A 24,241-nucleotide genomic window follows, 5' to 3' on the forward strand; every position below is an offset into this window, starting at 1 on the left:
CACCAACAGTGCACAAGGGTTCCTCTCTACAACCTCACCAACACTTGATGTTTGTTGATTTATTGATGATAGCCATTCTGACAGGTATGAGGTGATATCTCATTGTGATTTTAATTTGGATTTCTCTGATGATTAGTGACATTGTGTGTTTTCATGTTTGTTGGTCATCTGTATATCTTCTTTGGAAAAATGTCTATTCAAGTGCTTTGCCCATTTTTATATTGGATTGCTTGTTTTTTTTGGTGTTAAGTTTTATAACTTTATACATTTTTGATATTAGCCCCTTATCAGATGTATCATTGACAAATATGTTTTTCCATTCAATAGATTGTCTTTTCCTTTTGTTGATAGTTTCCTCTACTGTGTAAAACTTTTTAGTTTGATGTAGTCCCATTTGTTCATTTTTTCTTTTGTTTTCTTTGCCTGAGGAGCTATATTAGGAAAAATATTGCTATGCAAAATGTCCAAGGTTTTACTGCCTATGTTATCTTCTAGGATTTTTTATGGTTTCAGGTATAACATTTAAGTCTAATTCATTTTGAGTTTATTCTTGTGTGCAGAGTAAAACAGTGGTCTAGTTTCATTCTTTTGCACATATCTAGATATCTGTCCAATTTTCTAACACCACTATTGAATAGACTAAATTTACCCCATTGTATCTTTTTGTCCTTTTTGTCAAATATTACTTGACTGTAAAGGTGTGAGTTTATTTCTGAACTCTCTATTGTATTCCATTGATCTATATGTCTGTTTTTATGACAGTATCATGCTGTTTTGATTATTATGGCCTTGTAGTATAGTTTTATATTAGGTAGTATGATTACTCCAACTTTGTTCTTCTTTGTCATGATTGCTGCTGTTATTTGGGGGTCTTTTGTGGTTTCATATAAATTTTTGGAATATTTGTTCTAGTTCTGTGAAGTACAACATTGGTATCTTGATAGAAATTGTGCTAAATCTATAGAATGCTCTTGGTAGTATGACCATTTTAATGATGTTAATTCTTTCTATCTATAAACATGATATATGTTTCCTCTTATTTGTATCTTCTTCAATTTCTTTCTTCAGTGTCTTATAATTTTTTGAGTACAGGTCTTTAGCTTTCTTGGTTTGAGTTATTTCTAAGAATTTTATTCATTGTGAAGCAATTGTAAATGGATTATTGTTGTTTTTTGTAGTTTCCCTTTCTAATATTGGTGTATAAAAATGCAACCAATTTCTGAATATTTATTGTGTATTCTGCTACTTTACTGAATTCATTTATCAGCTTTAGTACTTTTTTGGTGGAATCTTTAGGGTTCTCTATGTAGAGTATCATATCATCCACAAAAAATGACAATTTTGATTCTTTTTTTTCTTTATTGATTTTAGAGGGGGGGGGAGAGATAGAAACATCAATGAGAGAGAATATTGATTGTCTGCCTCCTGCATGTCTCCAACTGGGGATTTGGCCCACAACCTGGGCATGTGCCCTGACCAGGAATCTAACTGGTGATCTCTGGTGCATGGGTTGATGCTCAGCCACTGAGCCACACCTGGCGACAATTTTAATTCTTGCTTTCCAATTTGGATGCCTTTTATTTCTTCTATTTGTCTGATTGCTATGGCTAGGAATTCCAGTACTATGTTAAATAACAGTGGTGAAAGCAGACATCCCTGTCTTATTCCTATTCTTAAGATGAATGCTAATTGTTTTTGCCTGCTGAGTACAATATTGTTTGTGGGTTTGTCATATATGGACTTTATTATGTTGAAGTATATTCCCTCTATTCAAACTTTTCTGAGATTTTTTATCATAAGTGGGTGCTGAATATATATCAAATGCTTCTTCAGGGTCTTTTGATATGAACATGTAGTCTTTATTCTTCATTTTATTTATGTGGTATATCACATTTATTGTTTTGCATATATTGTACCAATCTTGCATCCCCAAAATAAATCCCACTTGGTCATGGTGTATGACCTTTTCAATGTATTGCTGGATTTGGTTTGCTAAAATTTTGTTGAAAATTTTAGCATCTATGTTCATCAGGGATATTAGCTTTAATTTACTTTATTTGTAGTATCTTTGTCTGGTGTTTTATTTAGAAAAATGCTGGCCTCAAAAAATTTATTGGGAGTCTTTTTTCCTCTGGAATTTCTTGGAATAGTTTAAGAAGGACAGGTGTTGTTTCTTCTCTGAATGTTTGGTAAAATTTACCTGTGAAGTCTCCAGTACAGGGCTTTTGTTTGTTAGGACTTATTTGAGTACTGCTTCTATTTCATTAGTTGTAATCAGTCTATTCAGACAGTTTGATTCTTCCAGATTTAGTTTTGGAAGATTATATGTTTCTAAGAATTTGTCCTTTTCATCCAGATTGCCCAATTTGTTGGGATATAGTTGTTCATAATATTTTTTTACAATCCTTTGTATTTCTGTGATGTGAGTTGTTACTTCTCTTTAATTTCTGATTTTATTTATTTGGGTCCTCTCTCTCTTTTTTCCTTGAGTCTGGTTAAAAGTTTGTCAATACTGTTTATTTTTTCAAAGAATCGACTCTTGGTTTTATGGGTCTTTTGTATTTTTTAGACTTTATTTTGTTTATTTTTGCTCTGATCTATATTTTCCCCTTCCTTCTATTTACTTTAGGCTTTGTTGGATGTTTTTCTTCCAGTTCCTATAAGTGTAAAGTTAGACCTTTTATTTTTAGTTTCCTGAGGTAGGCCTGTAATGTTATGACTATCCCTCTTTGGACTGCTTTTGTTTTCTCTCATAGATTTTGGGTTGTTTGGTTATCATTTTTATTTGTTTCAAGGTAACTTCTGTTTTTGTTCCTTGATCATGTTGTTAATCCATTCATTGTTTATTAACATGTTATTTACCATCTATGTCTTTTTGTTTTTCAGTTTTTTTCTTGCAAATGATTTCTAGGTTAGAAAAGGTGCTTGATATGATTTCAATCTTTTATTTATTTATTTATTGCTTGTTTTGTGTCCTAACGTACAGTCTGTCCTACAGAAAGTTTCATGGACACTTGAAAATAATTTATATTCTGATGCTTAGGAGTAAAATGCTCTGAAGATATCACATAAATCCCTTTGATCTAGCGTTTCATTTAAAGCCACTGCCTCCTTGTTGATTTTCTGTCTGGAAGATCTATTCATTGATGTCAACTTAGTGTTAAAATTTTCTACTATAACTATATTACTGTCAGTCTCTCACATGTATCCATCAACATATGCTTAACATATTTAGGTGCTCCTATGTCGGGTACATAAATGTTTACAGGGCTATATTCTCTTGTTGTATTGCTCCCTTTATCATTATGTAATGGATCTCCTTATTTCTTACTATAGCCTTGGGTTTAAAGTCTATTTTGTCAGATATAAGTATTGTTACCCTGGCTTTCTCCTCCCTTCCCTTTGCATGAAATAACTTTTCTATCCCTTTATTTTTAGTCTGTGTATCTTTTGTTGTGAGGTGGGTCTCTTGAAGATAGCATATACATGGGTCTTATTTTCTTATCCACTCTGCTACCTTATGTCATTCGATTGAAGCATTTAAGCCATTTCCATTTAAAGTGATTATTGATAGGTTGTATTTATTGTCACTTTATTTTTTAAGTATGTTCCTCTGTTTTATTTTTATTTTTTAGTGTTGGTGTTTATTTTTTCCAGGTTAATTTGGAGGTACAATACAAAAACACTAGGTTTTGCAATGAGTCAACACTCTCAGTTAATGTAGGGTCTATATTGAAATCATGGAACTTTTAAAATTACAGGTTCATACCCATAATTATAGACCTATGGCATCTTGGGCTGGGAAAGATTTGTTTTGAAAATTTTTGTTTTTATTGATTTTAGAGAGAAGAAGGGAGAAGGTGAGAGACAGAAACATTGATGTGCCCTGACCAGGAATTGAACCGGTGACTTCTTGGTGCATGGGTTGATGCTCCACCACTGAGCAACACTGGCAGAGTGGGCTGGGAAAGATTCTTAACCTTCATTGAAAGCTTGGAGGTCCCTGATGACAACTGCAGTCCTGGTTACTTGGCAGTGATTGATGTAGGAATATCCAGAAAATACTCACCATTGTCCTCAAGCAAGTACTTGTTTGTTTGTTTTTTTGTTTTGTTTTGTTTTTTTATCCTCACCCGAGGACACTTTTTTTTCCATTTTTTGTTCAGGTAGAGTGGGAGGGAGAGAGAGGAACAGAGAGAGAGAGAGAAACATCGATGCGAAAGGAACACATCGAGTGGCTGCCACCTGCACAACCGACCAGGGCCGGGGACAAACCGCAACCGAGGTACGCGCCCTTAGCGGGAACCGAACCTGGGTCTCTCAGGACCGCAGGCCGACGCTCTAACCGCTGAGCCAAACCAGCCAGGGCAAGCAAGTACATCTTTGAACATCTCTGTTAAGAAACATTTTCTTTTGTTGAAGTGACATGCACACTAGAGTGTCCATCCTTGGTTTTGTATCTACTGTGGGAATTCATGAGCCCTTCAGAAATTCAAAGAAAGACAACACCGCCCCACTTATAGAATTTCCTATATTTGGGAGTGCTGCAAATAGAATGGACATTATTTAATATACTTGATTCTCTTTTGTCCAACTTCAACTTAAATCCCATGCTCCATGCTGGTTTGTTTTTTTTATGGGCTCAAGAGATTGTTGTAAAGTTGCTACGAGGTATGCATAGCAAACACGAGCCATGTTCTAGACATAAAATTGTAGTAATTACCTCTTGGGAAGAAAAGGGCTATATGTGAATAATCACATTAGGCCTAGCCACAATACAGCTTCTGCTTCACATGCAGAACTTTAATTAATAAAACAAAAAATGCTGGTAGCTCATAATTGGAAAGTCTATCAGGCCCCACCTAGCGTGAGGGAAAAAGTGTCCTTGTAAACGGCTGGCTGAGATATAATTGTTAGTGTCAGGCTCCTGGTGTTGTCTATTTTCACTTGTCTCATTTTCTTTCTGCATATAAAAGAGTTTATTAGTCAGAAGCTGCCGTTTATAACATATATCTATTAAAGCAGATTGCAGAATAAAAAAAATGTATTTTTATAGGCCCCAACAAGTGTTATTTCTCATAAATATTATTTAGGTTTTGTATAAGATTTTCCATATTTGTGTGAATACTCTTGTTATATATATGCATACACACACACACACACACACGCAAATAACTATTAGTTGTTTGGCAGAGACAATGGTTTCAAATCCAATATCTCCCCAGTTCCTCCAATATAAAGGTATTATTGGAAGAAGATCTTGTTAAAGTATAAATTCTGATTCAGCAAATGGGGTCTGAGATCCTACATTTCTAATAAGCTTTCCCTTTAACATTTATTGTCATAGTGGTTTGTTGGTAATAAACTCCTTTAGCTTATTCTTGTCTGGGAAGTTCTTTATTTCTACTGCAATTTTAATTTATTGCCTTGATGAGTAAAGTAACCTTGGTTGTAGGTCTTGCTTTTCACTGCTTTGTTTCATGCCAAACTCTTTTGGTCTGAAATACTTCTGTTGAGAAATCACCTGACAGGATCATTGGATCTTCCTTGTAGGTAACTGACTGCCTTTCTCTTGTGGCTTTTAAGATTCTCCTTTTTCTTTAATTTTTAACATTTTAATTATTCTGTGTCTTGGTGTGGTTCTCTGAGTCCATCTTGTTTGGGACTCTCTGTGCTTCCTGGACTTGTATATTTTTCATTCACCAGATTACAGAAGGTTTTGTTTATTATTTCTTCAAATAGATTCTCGATTCCTTGCTCTCTCTTCTTCTTCTTCTGTTACTCCTATGACATGGATGTTGGTATGCTTCATGTTGTCCCAAAGATCCCTTAAACTATCCTCACTTTAAAAAAATTTTTTTTTTTCTTTTGGCTGCTCTGATAGGGTGTTTTTTCTACCTTGTCTTACAAATCACTAATTTCACCCTCTGTTTTATTAACTCTACTGTTTATTCTTTCCAATGTATTCTTTATTTCAGATATGACAGTCTTCATTTCTGACTGGTCCTATTTTATGCTTTTGTTTCCTTTTCCATGCCTTTGAGCATCCTTATAATCATTTCTCTGAACTCTATATCTGATAAATTGCTTACCTCCATTTCGTTTAGTTTTTCTAGAGAATTATTTTGTTCTTTTATTTGAGGCCTGTTTCTTTGTTTCCCTATTTTGGCTGCCTCTTTGTGTTTGTTTCTATGTATTTGTTAGATCTGTTGTGATTCCCAGTCTTGATAGGGTGGCCTGTGGGACTCAACTGCACAATCTCCCTGTCACTTGAACTGGGTGCTCTAAAAATGCCCCTTGCGTGTGTTATGTGGACCCTCCTATTATAATTGAGTCTTGATTACTATGGACTCATTTGTGCATGTGATCGACCCTCAGGCTGGTGAACAGTGAAGCTCAGCCCCCAACAGAATGTGCAAACTACTGGGCAAGTGCTGATCACATGAAGTAGAATTTGCTTCAGCAGTTTTTGGTGACTGCCAATATCTCTCTGTGAATATGCTGCTTATGAAGCTTATTGGATCATGCTCTGTTGTTATCTGAAGCTGGCCACTGGGTGTATTGGTTTGAGGGCTCTTCATATGCCCTCTGGTTTAGACAAATGCCAGGCACTGTCTGTGACTGGCCCTGCGCAACCTGTTGTGGCTCCCTCTCCTGGGCCTGGGTGCATGTAGAAAGAACCAAACTGCACAGCAAGGTTTGCTTTTACTAGCACTAGGCCCAGGAGCAGGTCAACAAAAGTCTCAAAGCACCCAGAAATCTGCCTCTGCTTTCAGACTGTCTGTTAGGCTCAGTCACTTGAAGAACCTCTGGCTATACTCCTCAGCAAGAGTGTAAGCTCCACAGGATGGCGTGATAACGATTCCAAAGGGTAGGAGTATTACTTCTTCCCAGACTGATGCTGCATGCAGGGGAATGCTCTGCTGGAGAAAGATTGCTTCTTCAGTATGGGGGAATGCCCCAGCACAGGGACTCTAGTGGCTGAACTCTCAGCTCTCTCACCAGAACCACAAACCCCAGACTCTCCTCACTCAGCTCTAGTCCACTCTTCCCTCTCTGTGCTGGAGTCCAGGGTGAGTGGCTGTGAATGAAATTTTGTGTGTTGGCCCTTTAAGAGGGTGCCTACATTTCTAGCCATCTCTACCCAGTGAACAGAAACTCCACTGCTTTTCATAGCCAGATGTTATGTAGAGGCCTTTCCCAGTTCTGGTTCTATGGGCTGGTGAGACCGGCTTGGGGTTTAGAACCCACACTTCTTAGGGGGAACCCCAACAGCTGATATATCCCTCCACAACTTCAGCTGCTGCCCATGAGTGCCCTGCCAGCCCTCGCATGCCTTCTGACCAGTCTTGGTGTGGCCTGCTCTGTAAGTCCTTGATTATAAGGCTTCTCTTAGGAGCTGGGACTGTTTTTCTGCCAATGGTCATTTAGACATTTATAACATCATTCATGGCCCATACAAAATTATCAATTTAAAGATTAGCCTGTTATATTTGTTCAAGCTAATTTGGTGAGGCATGTGATGTTCGCTGGTATTGATTCTGTGGGCCTTATACCGCCAGTGGGCCGGACGTTCCCCACCCCTGCTGGGTCTAGCTAGTCTTCAGTCGGATATTCAGGATGATTTTTCAATACTTAGTTGTAATTCCAGTTTGGTCCTGGGAAGAGGTGAGTGTAGCTTCTACCTAATTGCTGCCATATTTTAATGTCAAATGAAAAATTTGAAATGATCACATTGGAGAAGAGATACATAACTATACTTAAAGATCAATGCATTTTGAATATCACTTTCATTAAAATCCTCTGATTCTCATTTACAGCTGCTAGTGCACTTTCTGTATACACAACTTGCTGGCAGTGAACTTATGTTACAGAGAGAAAGATTCCCAGTTTGAAAGTTAGCATTTGCTGCTTTGCTCAATCTTTGTTTTATTTTTTTCTCTTCTCTTAACAAGCCATCTGGGTACTCTCATAATTATACCACTAGCAATGACATTCTTTAAATTTTGATTACTCATGGTTTTGAAATATGCTTAAAATGAAAGTGAAGAATATAAAGTGAAACGATAGAAAAACAGAGAGAGTAAAAACAACTTATTGAAACATAAACCTTAAATTTAGGCATAAAATAACAACAGAGACTAAAATTAAATGGAAGAGTGCGATTGGAAGCATTTATCAACTAATTTAGATTTCGCAAAGGTAAATGATTTTGTACACATCTGGAGTCATCTTTGTTTTCAAGCTGACATTGTAGGTCTTTAATAAGAATCTGAAATGTGGATGAGAAATCTTGTAACAAATGTCCGTGAAGTAATACATGTGTATTATTAAGCACTTAGAATGTTGCCCTCAATATTCTAAAATATAAAGATAGTACATTTCCCTTTTAGAGTGAAGATAACATGGCTGAAGTATAGATCACAACAGATTCTCTGGGTACACAGACCCATCCAGTATTCATTTCAGTGGTCCCCAAATATATAAATATAGTGAAAATACTTGAGGGTTAGCAGAATTCCCACTGATTATTTGGCCCATGGAGTAAGAATTCTAGCAATAGGGAGGCAACATGGAAATCTATCATATCTCTCTCATCCCGGTCAGCACATTGAATCAAAACCAATGAATATCTCAGTTTGAGCAACTGTGATTCTTGAATACTTATAGGATGCAGGGTTCATGTTTCCCATCATGACCCCATTTAATCACTGTCTCTCCCCTCCGAAGAAGCAAGATGGATACTGGAAGATCACAGTGGACTTAAGGAAACTCAACCAAGTAGTAATCCTAGTTTCTGTAACAGTAATAAATGTGTTATATTTGCTAGAACAGAATGACGGTCTCAGATATAGTACAGAGGCCATTTATTAAACAAATATGTTCTATAATATTCTATAAGGAAGAAGGATAAGAAGCAGTTTTCATTAACCAAAGGCAGGCAACGGTATTTAGTGCTCATCCACGTTCTATGTTATTTACCTCGTCCTCAGCCAAGAATCATCCAAAGCGTTGTGAACTGTCTGGGTATTCTGATGACATCATGTTAATGATCCATGAACAAAGGTGAAAAGTAGCCTTTTTAAGAAAAAGGAAAGAAAAATATGTGCTCTAAAGTTTGGGAAATAAAAATTTTAAAAGATTCAGGATAATGTCCTAGCAGTGAAATTTTAGAGGTTAGTGGTTAGGCCGTGCTAGGCATTCCTTGCTGGTAAGATTATAGAACTGGAACTATCAGACACTGCTGGTGGGACTATGAGTTGTACATCCACCCTGAACATGGTTCAAGTGTCTTATAAAGAAAAACATCTTTACTATGTGACCCAGAAATCCCACTCTCTGGTGTTTATACTGGAGAAATGAAAACCTATGCTCACACAGAAACCTGTACACAAATGTTTAGAGCAGCTCTGTTCATAACTGTAAAAAATACCCTTGAAATTGCCCAAATGCCTTTCAACTGTTCAGTAAGTAAACAAATGGTGATATATCTATACAATGGAACTTTTCTTTGCAATTAAGTGGACTGAACTATTGATATATGTGACAACTTAGATTAATCTCAAGACATTATTCTGAGTAAAAAAAGCCGGTCTCAAAGGTCACATGCTATAGGATTTCAATATGACATTCTCAAAAAGACAAAACTGTGGTGATGAAAAATAGTTCCGTGGTTGCTAGAAATTGTGGATATAGGAGAGTGTTATAAAGGGAATTTGAGTGAATAATAAAATAATTTTATATCCTGGCTTTGATGTTTACCACACAAATATTAAAATTTATAGACATATACACTAAAAAGTCATATTGATGATTTAAAATATTTTTATTTTAACAAAAAAAAAGCAAATTGTTGCACCTTTCTCTCCAAGTGGTAAAAATTTAGCACAAACCTGGACATTCTTTTTGACTTCTAGAGTCAGCACATTCCACATATAGGAAAACTATTGACCTATCTACAAAGTGACAAGGAAAGCTGTCAACTTTCAGTGTTGCCAATTATAGGAGAGTGCACCGGAACAAGACCATGTTGTGATACAAGCAACCATTCCACTAAGGCTGTATAACCTGGCACACTTTAGGGTATTAAAAAATTATGTTCTAGTATATATAAAAAGATAACTAATAGAATTTATGTCCCAATTGAGACATCACAGTGCAAATTCCTAGGGTTATGGAGCAAGGCCACGTCATCAGAGATAGAGAACACACTTTTAAAAACACTGGTTAGCCAGGTAGTTCTGGTAGAAAGGGAGAACCTGACTGGGGCACACAAAGTACTTATACATCCCAAACTGCTTATTGTGAACTGGACTTTTTTAGACCCTAGAGTCATAAAGCTGGACTAGCCCTGCAGCAATCTGTAGGAACATAGACGTGATATATCAGTAATAGGCATGAGCAGCAAACATCATATGTAAGTTACATGGGCAAGTAGCCCAAACACTTAAGTCATCCACTATTGCATCAGAACTTCAACAAACGGTTTGTAAATGGATAGATGTGTGTGTGTGCGTGTGTGTATGATGTATGTGTGTGGTTTTGGTATTAGGATAATGCTGGCTTCATAACATGTTACCAAGTGATTTCATGTCTATGTTCTAGAAATGTTTCTACAAAAGTGTTTTTGTTCCTTAAATGTTTGGCAGAATCTACTAGTAAAATAATCTTGACTTCAAATACTCAGTTTTTTAGAAAGCTTTTCAACTACAAATGTAACTTCTTTAATAAATATAGGGCAGTTCAGATTATTTAATTGTTCAAGAGTTAACTTTGTTAGTTTGCAACTTGCAAGCAATTGGAGCATTTGTTGTATGTTGTGTAATTTATGGATATAAAGTTGCTCATAATATTTTCTTATATTACTTTCAATATCTGTGGGATCCATAGTGATGTGATGTTCTCCGTTTCTTTCCAAATATTGACAATTTTGGTCTCTTTTTTCTTGGTTATGCATGAAAGGGGTTTATGATAATCTTTATAGTTTTACATTGCAAAGTTATGTGGTACTTTTTAGTCAATAACATTAACTTTCAACTATACCACAAACACCAGATTTGCCATTTTTTCACAATGTTAAAAAATGAGTTAATAAAATTATAAAAAAAAATTTTCTATATGGCTATCCAAATACAAGTTAATAGAATGTTTTTATAATTAGAGCTATCTACTCTTTTGCCAATCTTCAAAGTTTCTTATCTGGGGTTAATGCATGTTCAGATGTCCCATTTGACTGTGTTATGTGGCTCGCATGTCACTCTTACCAAATAGTCAAAACAAGTATCTGTTTTCCCATAAATTTTATGTTAGATGCATGGAAGTATTCCAGAATATGTGGCTCTTTAAAAATCTTCACTCATGACCAGCCGGTGTGGCTTAGTGGTTGAGCGTCGACCCATGTTCCAGGAGGTCACCGGTTCAATTCCCCGTCAGGGCACATGCCCAAGTTGTGGGTCCGATCCCCAGTAAGGGGCATGCAGGAGGTGGCCAATCAATGTTCTTTCCCATAGATGTTTCTGTCTCTCTCTCCCTCTCCTTTCCTCTCTCTCTAAAAATCAATAAAGAAAAAAAAAAGACCTTTGCCCACTGGCTGATTACAGTGAAGGATCTCTGTGGCTTTGGATATGAAGAGTAATGTCAATTGTCAGATGTGTGTGGATTAGATTTCCACAGTATTTTATTTCTTCCTGTAAAATGTGGTTTCTACATCAATATTATGAATTTGTCCTTCATCTAAATTTCTGAGTACCTGGGCTCTGTGAGATTTGTGTCTCCATTTTAACATCTGTCTATCTATATCCTTCTAGACATGCCCTTATTCAAACCTCTTACTTCCAAATTGCATGCTAATGTAAACCATATCAATCACCCTCTGTTGTTCACTTGGTGACTGCTTACATGTTAGGGTCATAAGTGTACAACCACACTTTAATTATCAATTTAGTTGCCACTAGCCCATCTCCTAAGGCCTGCTTCTTCTGTGTTTAGTGCAAGCATTGACTGACAGCAAGATCAATGGGAAACAGTAAATCAATGCCATATTTTTTGTAAAAGTCCTTACTTAGGATTGAAAACATTGTCCAGTGACTCTTCACAAAGTCATATTAATAGAAAGAAATCGTTACAACTATCAATTTTGCTTTTTGAAATTTATGAATAAAAGTGCAATAGGTAGGGCCTTTTTTTCTGCTTCCCTGTCTCTTATAGAATCTTCTTTCCTCTCCTTTCTCCCCCTTTCTTCCCCCACTCCCTCCCTCCTTATCTCTCTCTAAAAGATGATATGAAATATTTATTTTACTATTCCAATAAAATGAAAACATATTATAATTATTAACACAGCATTTGTTTTATTTCCATTTAAAATCAAAACTTAATTATTTCAATAATTTTGGAGAAAATAAAACATAATAATTTAAAAATACAGGCACTAGGAAATAAACATTTTGTATATATACTCAATTTATACAGGCAAATCTCTAAAATAATAGTTTATAAAAATTTTTATCCGGTTATTATTTGTATTTAAATCTAATTTAATAAAAAATAAATTTAATACCCTCAAAAACTCTAAGTTGTAAAAGTCCTTCATGGCTATTATAACATAATATTTTTAGTTATTCAGCTATTCATATTCCATACTTAGGTGCAGAGAGAATAAAACATTTTTTCTCATGAAGAAATCAATATACTAATTTTTGGGGAAAATTTATACAACATATACATTCAATTCTGCAAATAAAGAAAACAGGTGATCCTCTCAACTGCACAAAATGAACACAATGATTTGACCGGTCATAACTATGCTTTGATTATCTCCTCTTCATTTTGTTGGTGAGGAAGGGATTCCTGCCTTAAGGTTAGAGGACCACCAAGTACTTGGCACCCAGCACTGGGCAGATAAGATTAACAGCAGTTTATTAGTCACCAGTTCTCACAGCCGAGGAGGCATTCCATGAATGGCCACGTGGGAACTGCCCTTTGGAACAGGGTAACAAGCAGGAGCTGTGGGAGCATGCTGCAGAGCACCAGGACATGAGCTAACTCCTGTGGGACCAAGCGGTGGCTTCACTGAGCGATTTTGCAGGCTGGCAGGGCACTGACGTCTGCTCTTCAGCAATAAGCAGGCACCATGCCTGGTCCCCATGATAGAAGGGGGATTTGGCTAAGGGTCCTCATGGATGAGAGTTCAGTAGGAGAGGGGAGCTTGTGTCTTTCCAGGTTACAGGTATCAAGGTAGTAGACAATACAGTCATCCTTCTCATCTGTGATTTTACTTTTTGTGTTTTCAGTTTCCCAAGGTCAACCACAGTCCAAATATGTTAAATGGAAAATTCCAGAAATATATAGTTCATCAGTTTTAAATTGTGCACTGTTCTGCCCTGGCCGGTTTGGCTCAGTAGTTAGAGCATCGGCCTGCGGTCCAGAGAGTCTCAGGTTCGGTTCCCGCTTAGGGCACGTACCTCGGTTGCAGTTTGTCCCCGGCTCCGGTTGGGGTCGTGCGGGAGGCAGCCACTCGATGTGTCCCTTTCACATCGATGTTTCTCTCTCTCTTCTTCTCTCTCCCTCCCACTCTATCTGAACAAAAATGAAAAAAATGTCCTTGGGTGAGGAGAAAAGATATATAAATAAATAAAAATAAGTTGTGCACTGTTCCGAGTAGCATAATGAAATCTCATGCACTCCTGCTCCACCCCCCATGTCCAGTATATCACTGCTGTGCATGCTACCACCTGCCTGTAGTCGCTCGGCAGCATCCAAGTCACCAGATCTCCTGTCTATCGTGGTATTGTTCAATCAGCCTTATTTTACTTAATCGTGTGACAGAGTAGTGATGCTGACAATTTTGATACACCAAAAAGAAGCCTTATAGTGCTTCCCTTAAGTGAAAAGGTGTGTATGTATGAAGAAAATCATAGTAAGCCAAAAAAAACCCTACCAAACCCCCAAATTCATAGACAAGGACAACAGTATGGTGATTACCAGAGGGAAAGGCGATGGGGGGAGAGTACAGGAGGATAAATGGTGATAAAAAGAGACTTGACTTCGGGTGGTAATACAAAGACAATATATAAATGATGTATTACAGAACTGTACACTTGAAAACTATTTAATTTTATTAAGCAATTTCACTCCTAAAAATTCAACTTGGAAAAATGAAAGAGAAGCAGATTGTACACATTGAGGAAAAGCAGAAAAGGTGGTTAAAAAAAAAAAAAAAACAATGAAAAAACATTGTTAATATAGAGTTTGGTACCATCTTCAATTTCAGGTATTCACTGGTGGTCTTGAAAAGTGAACCACAAAATTCAAGAAAGGGTAATGGAAAGATAAAGGAAGATGAGCTATTTGTGGCCAGCAGGTAATTTCAAAACTATAAATAATGTTCTATTTCTTAATCTGGGAGACAGTTAATTATTGATGATTATTTTATTAATAATCTTTTGCCATTTAGCCTCTTACATTGTCAGAAAAAGAAGTTCCATATTCTCTGGATAACTGACTTCAGTCTGTTTTCTCCTTCATTCTTCTGTGCTTGCTTAACTTCAGACTGTTCTTCAGCCGCTGTGCACAACTATGCCCCTACAGTTTGCTAAAGCATTAAGGAACTTCCACCATGGTAAATGTCGTGAGTCCCTGAGTGGGCTGTCCCAGGCCCACTCTCTGCACACCAAACTTCTTTTAAACCCACTTCAAGGGTTCATACTTGACATAACAGAGAATCTTCATGACCATGTTCTGGGATTAGATCAGTGTCTATTTTGATTGATTGGCAATATTGCTAATCTGGTTGTTATGTTTGATTGTTTTTAAATGTGTTTTTATTAATTTTTCAGAAAGAGGGGAAGGGAGAGTTAGAAACATCGATGTGAGAGAGAAACATTAACTGGCTGCCTCCTGCATACCCCATACCAGGGATCGAGGCCGCAACCCAGGCATATGCCCTGACCAGGAATCAAACCAGAACCTCTCAGTCCATGGGACGACATTCAATCCACTGAGCCATACCAGCTAGGTTGGTTGTTTGTTGAATATTATTTTGCCTCATATCCATGACACGAGTTATCTCCAAATTTATGTGTCATATTCTCTACTTATCTAACTTCCCCTTTCAACCACAATTTGTTGTTCTTGATCCTCATCTGAGGATATTTTACCATTGATCTTTTTTTTTTTTTTTTTTTTTTTTTTTTTAAGATAGCATGGAAAAGAGGGAGGGAGAGAGAAAGAGAAAGACACATCAGTGTGAGAGAGACATTGATTGGTTACCTCCAGCATGTTTGTTAGGGTCAAACCTATAATCCAGATACATGTCCTTGCCTGGAATTGAACCCAAAACTCTTTGGTCTGAAGGCTAAAGCAGGGCCCAATTTTTAAATTATTATTTAATATATAGTTTTACTTTATTTATTTATATCTATACACATATGCCCTGACACTTATTGTTACGATATAAAAAATGCATTCAGGTGGTTTTTTGTTTTGTTTTTTTTTAAATCACAATCTCTTATCCTTTGAGACAGCATGGAGGGACCTGGAGATTATTATGCTAAGTGAAATAAGCCAATCAGAGAAAGACAACTATCACATGATCTCACTTATATGTAGAATCTAATGAACAAAATAAACTGACTGAATAAAATAGTACCAGAAACATAGAAATATGCAACAGACTGAGGAATCTCAGAGGAAAAGGGGGAGGGGAGGCAGGAAGAGATTAACCAAAGTACTTATATGCATATATGCAGAGCCCGTGGACACAGACTACAAGGCAGTGAAGGCTGGGGGCAGGGCAGGGATGGGGTGGAGGGGCGCAATGGGGCAAAAGGAGAACAGCTGTAATATTCTCAACAATAAAGATTAAAAAAAAATTTTAAAAAGTCATTTAACTACCAAAAACAATCACCTGATTTAGTATTGTGATTTATTATTTTAAAATAAACACTTTTGTAGAATCTTTTAAATTTTGGTAATATTGTTTCTTCCTTTTTTCAACCATATTTATGTTCACTTTGGCAACCATCCACCACCCATTTTCTATGACCTAGTGTGTGCTTTTACCTTATTCTGTACTTTTATAATATCGAAACACACATATATGTCAGTACTTTTAGAAAATAATTATCATTTTTTTTCATTTGCCTGAATATTGTTTAAAGTATCTTGGAAAAAATCTCTCTACCCTAAATGTCATAATTCCAACCCTTTCATTTTAATGAATGTATAATATTCCATGGAATAATAACTGTTACCCATTTTCCTATTGTTGGGCATTTACTTTCATTTTAGTGTTTGTGAATGAAAAAAAATCATGCATCAAACATATTATAATGAACCATTTGTATGCATGCTTTTGCTTATTTTTATGAGATCTAGCCTATTTTGTCCCAAGCTAATAACACACCCTGTATTTTATACTACAATGTCACTAAAAGAAAGTATATGTACATGAATAAATGTGGAAATGCTTCCATTGTGCATCTATGATATTTGTCCAGTCTATAAATCACATCATGTACTTTTTCTCCAGATCAACAGATTTGCAGTTTTTTTACTCATTATTTTGGATGTGACATGCAATCAAATATGTGTAATGAGTGTTTGTAAGATAGTTCATAGACACTGATGAAGTGTATGTTGTTTTACACTGCCGCCAAGAAGAGATGATAGTGAAAGCAGGATAGAAAAATAGAATGATTTTCCACAGTTGTCTTCATTTCTGTTTTTCTAAGTACCTCAGATCACACGAAAAACATTTCCTAAAATAATAAAACTTATTTTTCAAACTTTGGGTGACTAAGAGAAAAGGTCAGCTTCTCTTCAAATGCAGATTCCATAGTAGCCGGAATTAAAGAGAATGCTTTTTTATGACCTAGACATATGGCATAGATTAGAAAATGGATAAGAATAGGTTTTGACTGGCTGGCTAATATTCTAATGAGATAGATTAATCAATATAAACCACATAGCTCAGTTGAAATAGCCTTTCAAATTGCCAATTTCATTTTCTTCCAGCAGAGAAAATGCCAATCTTTTCTTGTGTAGTAAAATCGTCTTGTTATAACAACTAAGCAACTTCAGAGTTACTGTTATTGTGGAACATCTGGTAACTACAAGATGTGGCTCCTCAGAGAAAACCACATCGCTGGAAAATAAGAACTTGCTCAACCTAGTCGTATTTCATGTTTTGTTATACTCTAGAGTATGGCTGCCTCATAATACAGTAATCACTTTTCCTCGACACCATAAATGAAACCACAGATGCTACAATTTGCTATAATTGAAGCAGCTTACCATAAATAAATAATAAAAATAAAAATATATGCATAAACTATATGCATGTTTTAAAGGTTGAATTGAAAAAAGAGTAGTAAAATGATTACCTAAATCAATAAGACCATGCCTATCACATTTAATCTTGTTGTTGTTGTTGTTGTTAATCCTGACCTGAGAATATTTTAAGAGAGATTGGAAGGGAAGGGTGGAGAGAGAGAGAGAGAGAGAGAGAGAGAGAGAGAGAGAGAGGTCAACATGAGCATCAAATGGTTGCCTTCGTGTACGGTCCTGGACCAAGGATCAAACCTGCAACCTCGGTACATGCCCTTGACTGGGAATTGAACCCGTGACTCTTCGGTGCATGGACCAATGCTCTAACTACTGAGTCACACTGGCCAGAGCCACATATATTCTTTAAGAAATACCAGATAGACTGTATTCTTCACCTGACATTATTTTTTCATACTATATAATTTACTTCAACATTTATCCCAACAATGAAATTACAAAAGATCTGGAAGAGTAGCAACCTCTTTTACATAATTGTCAGCCAACTGATTTATATTTCAACAATTTAATAGTTTGCCATGTTTCTGTTCTGAATAGATGTTAGACTTACTCTTCTTTATGGTATTGTCCTCTATTTCTACATTTTTTTTAAAATTTGATGTCATGCTCCTAAAATGTAAACAAAATATTTTTATTAAGCTCATTACAATAGATTAAATTAATTTTGTAATTCGTTTAGTGAATTCTTCCGGAGCTTAGAATAAATAATTTTTGCACTCTGATTTACATAATCTGGTCAATTTTTTTAGCGGTATAAGGACATGTAGAGTAAGACAGAAAGCAGCATCAACAATTAAAATGAGTTAATTTAACGTGTGTGAGAAAAACACAAAATATGACATCTAATTTATTTAAATACAATAGAGTCTTTTGAAATAACTTGTGAAGTCTAAAATGTTCACATACTACATCAGAACTTTCTTTTCATGTTTTTTAAGAGAGAGAAGAAGAAAGAGAGAGATAGAAACATCAATGTGGAAGAGAAACATTGATTGGCTTCCTTCTGCATGCCCCCTACTGGGTGTCAAGCCTGAGGCCCAGCATGTCCCCTGACTGGAAATTGAACCAGGACCTCTCAGTCCATAAGATCACTCTCAATCCACTGAGCACACCAGCTGAGCAACATGAGAACTTTAAAAATAATGTAGTCCTGTAATAACATTCTGTTTCTCATAATTAGATTAACTTGACTCTTGTCTAGAGTAGCCAATAGCATACATTGAAGAATAGTTCAAGTAAAAGTTGAAGTAACTATAATACTGTAATAAAAATGTTTGTTTGTTTATTTGAATTTCTATTATCAGTACTTTTGTATTTTGGTTTGTTTGAGTGTTTGGTCATCAACACAAATATGTGTGAACATGTTATATGTATGTAATTGGTAAAGATTTGGCTGTGGTACTTAATAGGCAATATGTTTCTTTTAAATTAATACTTCTAAGTCTTGTGTTGTGTTAATATGCTTGCCTTAGAGAATTGAATGAGTTCCCAAAGACCTTAAAATAGTCAGAACCATTGTGAATGTAATATAGTCTAGTTTTTCCTTTATTCTTTAATAATTGGTAACCTCAGCAACATAATTATGTGTATGTACAAAAAAAGAAAAAAAAGAAAGACAACTGTAGTTAAAAAATGAATTTGCAAAGCTCTAAATTTTGGAAAAATACCATGCATTCATGGTTTTATAAAATATACATATAGATTAAAAAGCAACTTTTCACAAAGTGTTACTATGAGGCACTGTTCCAAATATTAACACGTGTATACTACTTTTAAAAAAAAAATTCATTTTGGTTACAGATGTTCGTCCTCTTTCCCCCATTGACACCCACCTCCGATTCCGTGCACCTCCCTCCCACAGCATTGTTGTCTATGTCCACTTGTATACTACTTCTTAATAGTTTCTCTACAGAAAATTTTTATATTCCAAAAGATAAATAACCAATTGTCATTTGGACATATTCTCAATTGTTTCATTTTTAATATCTGTCTGTGTGATAGATAGTAACTAGAATGTATTTTATTCATTTATCTTTAATCCTTACCCAAGGATATGTTTTTATTGACTTTAGAGAGAGAGAGAGGGAGAAACATTGATTGCTTGCCTCCCTTACTTGCCCCAACCAGGAAACAAACCTACAACCTGGGCATGTGCCCTGACTGGGAATCAAATCCGACACCTTTTAGTGTCCAGGACGATGCTCCAACCAACTGTGCTACCCGCTATATTCTGTACCAGGTAGTAGAATATGGATTATGTACTACCTAGTCTCCAGGGCCCAATCTGCCTTTCCTACCATCTGATTAATACAGACAGGTATTTGAGGAAGGAAAAAATACAAAGTGAGCTTTATTAAGTTTTAATGAAATCATTTTCATTTTGGTTTTCCAATAATTTGCTTTGTTTTTTTCTTTTTAGAATTATGTGTGATCTTAATAAACCCAAATTAAATAAAATATTTGAGAATATACAAAATCCAGCATATACTCTAATTCAGTTCCAATTAAAATAGTGTTCTCTTTATGCATGGAAAGGAGCAGTGTGTTCATCTTAGTTACTTATCTATTAAATTTTGGTCTGTGTCATTAAGATTCCTTCAAAGCGAGGGTTATAATTCTTTCAACTGATGAAGCAGATGTCACATTAAAGGAATGTAAAATTTGAGTCATCATTTTGTTGACTCAGAGCTCATGAAGATTCAGTGCATTATTGTACTGCTCACAAATGTCTTCTTTCTGCAGTTATGATAGACACAATTAGAAAGGCCAGGACAAAGTACAGCTAGTCAAAATCATTTTAAATTAAAACATCCTCAATATTTCTGTATTAAAAAATTTCAACTACAATATAGTAGAAAGAATTTGAGCTTCAAAGGTGACATCAGATTGTGGAAAGAATATGGATTATGTACTACCTCATCTCCAGGGCCCAATCTGCCTGTCCCAGCATCCGATTAATATAGACAGGTATTTGAGGAGGGAAAAAATATGCAAAGTGAGCTTTATTTAAGTTTTAATGAAATCATCTTCTCCTCCTAGCAGTTTCTATCACATTAGCAATGTTTTTTTAAATGCATGAATATTAAATTTGTCTAATACAGTACAAAATTATCTTATTAAGAACTCACTAGTTATAATAGTGGGAAAGAGAACTAATGCAATATAGCACTAATTCAATTTGATGAAAATCACTGATACAGAAAAGCAGCTCATTTTTCCACATGGATGTCGAAAATATTTACCATGTTTCATTTCAAAGAATTTCTTCTTTAAAACCAAATGTATTCTAGCCAATTATTTGACAGACTGAGAACTTATATATAGTCTAGAGAGAAAAGCAGGTCCAGACTCTACTCTATTTGAGAGGGTACCTGCTATTTAATAATCTAAAAAATATATTAAAGTGAGATAAATCTGGAGAAAGAAGGGTAATATGATAATATTCCATGAAAAATTCATAATAGGGACTGGAAATATTTGGAAATGAAAATAATGCTTCCTCAAGGAATTAAAGAAAGGAATCAGGAGAATTCCAAAGCTAACTTTCTTCTGGAATTTCATTGGAGATTGGTTGTAAGAATAGAATCATGGATGTGTGCAAGTTCTTACTCCTACAAGGATGCTGACTTCTCAACTAGTCCTCATATTTGCTTTTTTTCTGTTTCTGTGATTAGTTGGATTGTGTCTGCATAAAGGATTCAATACATGTACTTTGTCTCTGGCCATCGTTTTGTCTTAAACTGCAAAGTTATTTTTTCTAAATGAAAATATCTTACTTATCTAAATATCTACTTATCCAAACTAAATGTCTTTCATCCTTTGAAATCCACTGAGAATTTTATTCTTTCCCTCAAACCAGGATACTTATAGTTTTACACAAGAAGAGATGCACTATGCATTGAATAGGAAGCCAATGTATTCTGTCTACATTGGTCTCTAGTAAAGCAAAGGAAAACAGTTAATATGACTTGATTAAAAAAGAATATTACCTGATTGCCAAAATATTATTTATGGCATGGCTGGTGTGGCACAGTGGTTGAGCATCGACCCATGCACCGAGAGGTTACTGGTTCAATTCCCAGTCAGGGCACATGCCCACCCAGGTTGTGGGCCAGATCCCCAGTTGGGGGCATGCAGAAGGCAGTCAATCAATGTTCTCTCTCATTGATATTGCTATCCCTCTCTTCCTCTCCCTTCCTCTCTTTCTAAAATCAATAAAGAAAAAAATGTTGTTTTTTTTAAATTATTTATAAATACACCAAGGATTAGAAGAGTTTCAGAATTAAATCAGACTAGCTATATCAATATAATAAGCTAATTATGTAAGTTATGTTTCACCAGTTTTTACTACTACAGTTCAATATGTACCGAATATTTTAAAATTTTCTTTACCATATATTTAAAATTTCTGCCAACTTCCTTTTCCCCAACTTTACATCATATTTCAACTTCTTTCCAATCTTCTATTAGTACCAAAAGCCTACTTTAAGTGTGATGTTTTTATGTGATTTTTAAAAATACAAGATTGAATTGAATTCTTAATGTAGAAAAAACTCCATTATAATATACCCCAATTTATATTATAGTTACTTATTTATGAATGCCTCTTTTTTATTAGAATGAAGTTCTTTGAGGTAGATATTTTTTCCCACTTCTTTAACCTAAAGTAGCTGGCAGAGTGTCTGACACATGCACATAATCATTAAATGTTTTAATTTGATTTTAATTTTCAACAAGTTTTCATTCAGGCTGTATTTATCAGAAAAGTCATTCTAATATATCTTTCACTATTTTAAATATTAATATGTTGTCTTAAAATAAAACCAATCACTCTTCTTTTCCTATACCTTCTTACTCTTTTTGATTATTTCATATAATCTATCATTGCTTTCAACAAGCGTGGCTTAAAAGTAAATGAACCTAAAACAGCTATTCCTATTTAATTTTGCATCTCTGTGCATATTATAAAAGACTCAACAAGATGGCATACATGTGAGCGTGTTAATAAACACCTGCTTACTAAATAAAAAATTGGTTGGTCTTTGCTTATGACAATTTGCATTTAATGAGAAATTTAAGGCAATACATTAAATAAGAGCTGACATTTCAATTGAGGAAACTGATACTCTCTGTAAGAAAAAAAAAAAAATCCATGATTTAACCATTCTGGCCCTAAAACAAATTTGAATATAGGTTAAACCAGGGTGAAGAAGATGAAGTTTTGTTGACCATATATATATATTTTTACAGTGGTCTTACAATTTGCTACTGGTCATATGTGAATTATTTTATTTTATGTGTTTGTGGTACTCACCCTTATGATGAAATACTTGATGTTTTACTGAGAGTAAGTAAAGTAAACATCTCACAGGAAGAAGTTATTCCTTAAACACCCAGTATGATAGCTAGAAAGGTGTGAAATAGTACTTTAGTTGTTAACATAAATAGTTTAGAATGCATATTTATTAGCTAATCTTTATTTTAAGTAAAAGAGATCACTCTTATCCATTCTTACTGTAAATTTGCTTTTGAATTGCATTCTTTTCCCCTAACATCTACATCTTTATTTGTGTATGCTTAGGTTAACAGAAGAAACTAAAATACCACCGAGGCTCCTTATGCCTTAGAACACTGAGAAATGATGATTTTACCCAGCTTATTTTTTTAAAAGTTTGAATATGCTGAATTTCACTAGAGCATGTAAAAATGAAGGTAGGAAAATCTTATTCTGTCTTTTAATGCTTCACCAACTCAAGAACTTTCTGTTACATTAAGTAATGCTCATGCCAGTCTCCAGACACTTTCCCTAGAATGGTTAAAAGAGTAGTTTTTTTTTTTTTTTTTTTAAATTTAAACTGAAGTAGTTTTCATATAAAAAATTTAAGTTGACTTCTCTTTGGAAAATATAGACTTCCTCCTTTTTTACTTAAATTCCACAAATATTTTACATTAATCATGAATAAGTCACAGTCTGTATAGTGCAAGTATATATATATATATATATATATATATATATATATATCCGCTTCTGCCTCAAACACTTACAATCTGTTTGGCTGGAGGTTAGACAAAGATATAACTTATATAAATGAACATATATGTTTAACAACATGTATTATGTAATTAAACATAATTTAACATGATTGTTTCATAAATATCTTGATGCAATAACTGTAACATTATAATTTTTTACCCTAACTTCCTTAAAAAAGGTCTCCTCCCTACTTCAGTCTTGTCCATGTACCTACTCTAACTTCACCCACCATATTCTTCAGATTACAAATTGTGTATTACTTAATTTTGAACTTTTATTTTCCCATTTTAGCCCACTTGAGGTTTTTTTTTCTTTATTGATTTGAGAGAGAGAGAAAAGGAGAGGGAGAGAGAAATAGAAACATCGATGAGAGAGAACATCGATTGGCCCCCTCCTGCATGCCCCCCACTGGAGATTTGGCCCATAACCTGTACATGTGCCCTGATCGAGAATCGAACCAGCAGCCTCTTGGTGCGTGGGTCAACACTCAACCGCTGAACCACACTGGCCCAGCTTAACTGAGTTTTGATTGAACAATTGTTGTTATAGAAAAAAAAACATAATCACCAGTTATAAATAAATGAGATGAATTTGCCACAATTTATTTACCCTCTTTGTATTGATGGTAATTTATATTATTTCCATATTTCACTATTACAGACAAGTCACTTTGAATATTTATGACTTGTGTCCTGGGGCTTATGTGTACAATTTTTCTCTGATATATATCCAGCGGTGGAAATTAGCATGTGCAATATTTATAGGTTATATTAACTTTTTTCCAAAATAATACCAATTTGTACTCTCATATAGAGTATAGATTTCCTATTGCTTTAATATTTTTAGACTTTTACATTTTACCAT

The sequence above is a fragment of the Molossus molossus genome, unplaced genomic scaffold (assembly GCF_014108415.1).
Source record: "Molossus molossus isolate mMolMol1 unplaced genomic scaffold, mMolMol1.p scaffold_m16_p_9, whole genome shotgun sequence".
NCBI classification, from domain to species: Eukaryota; Metazoa; Chordata; class Mammalia; order Chiroptera; family Molossidae; genus Molossus; species Molossus molossus.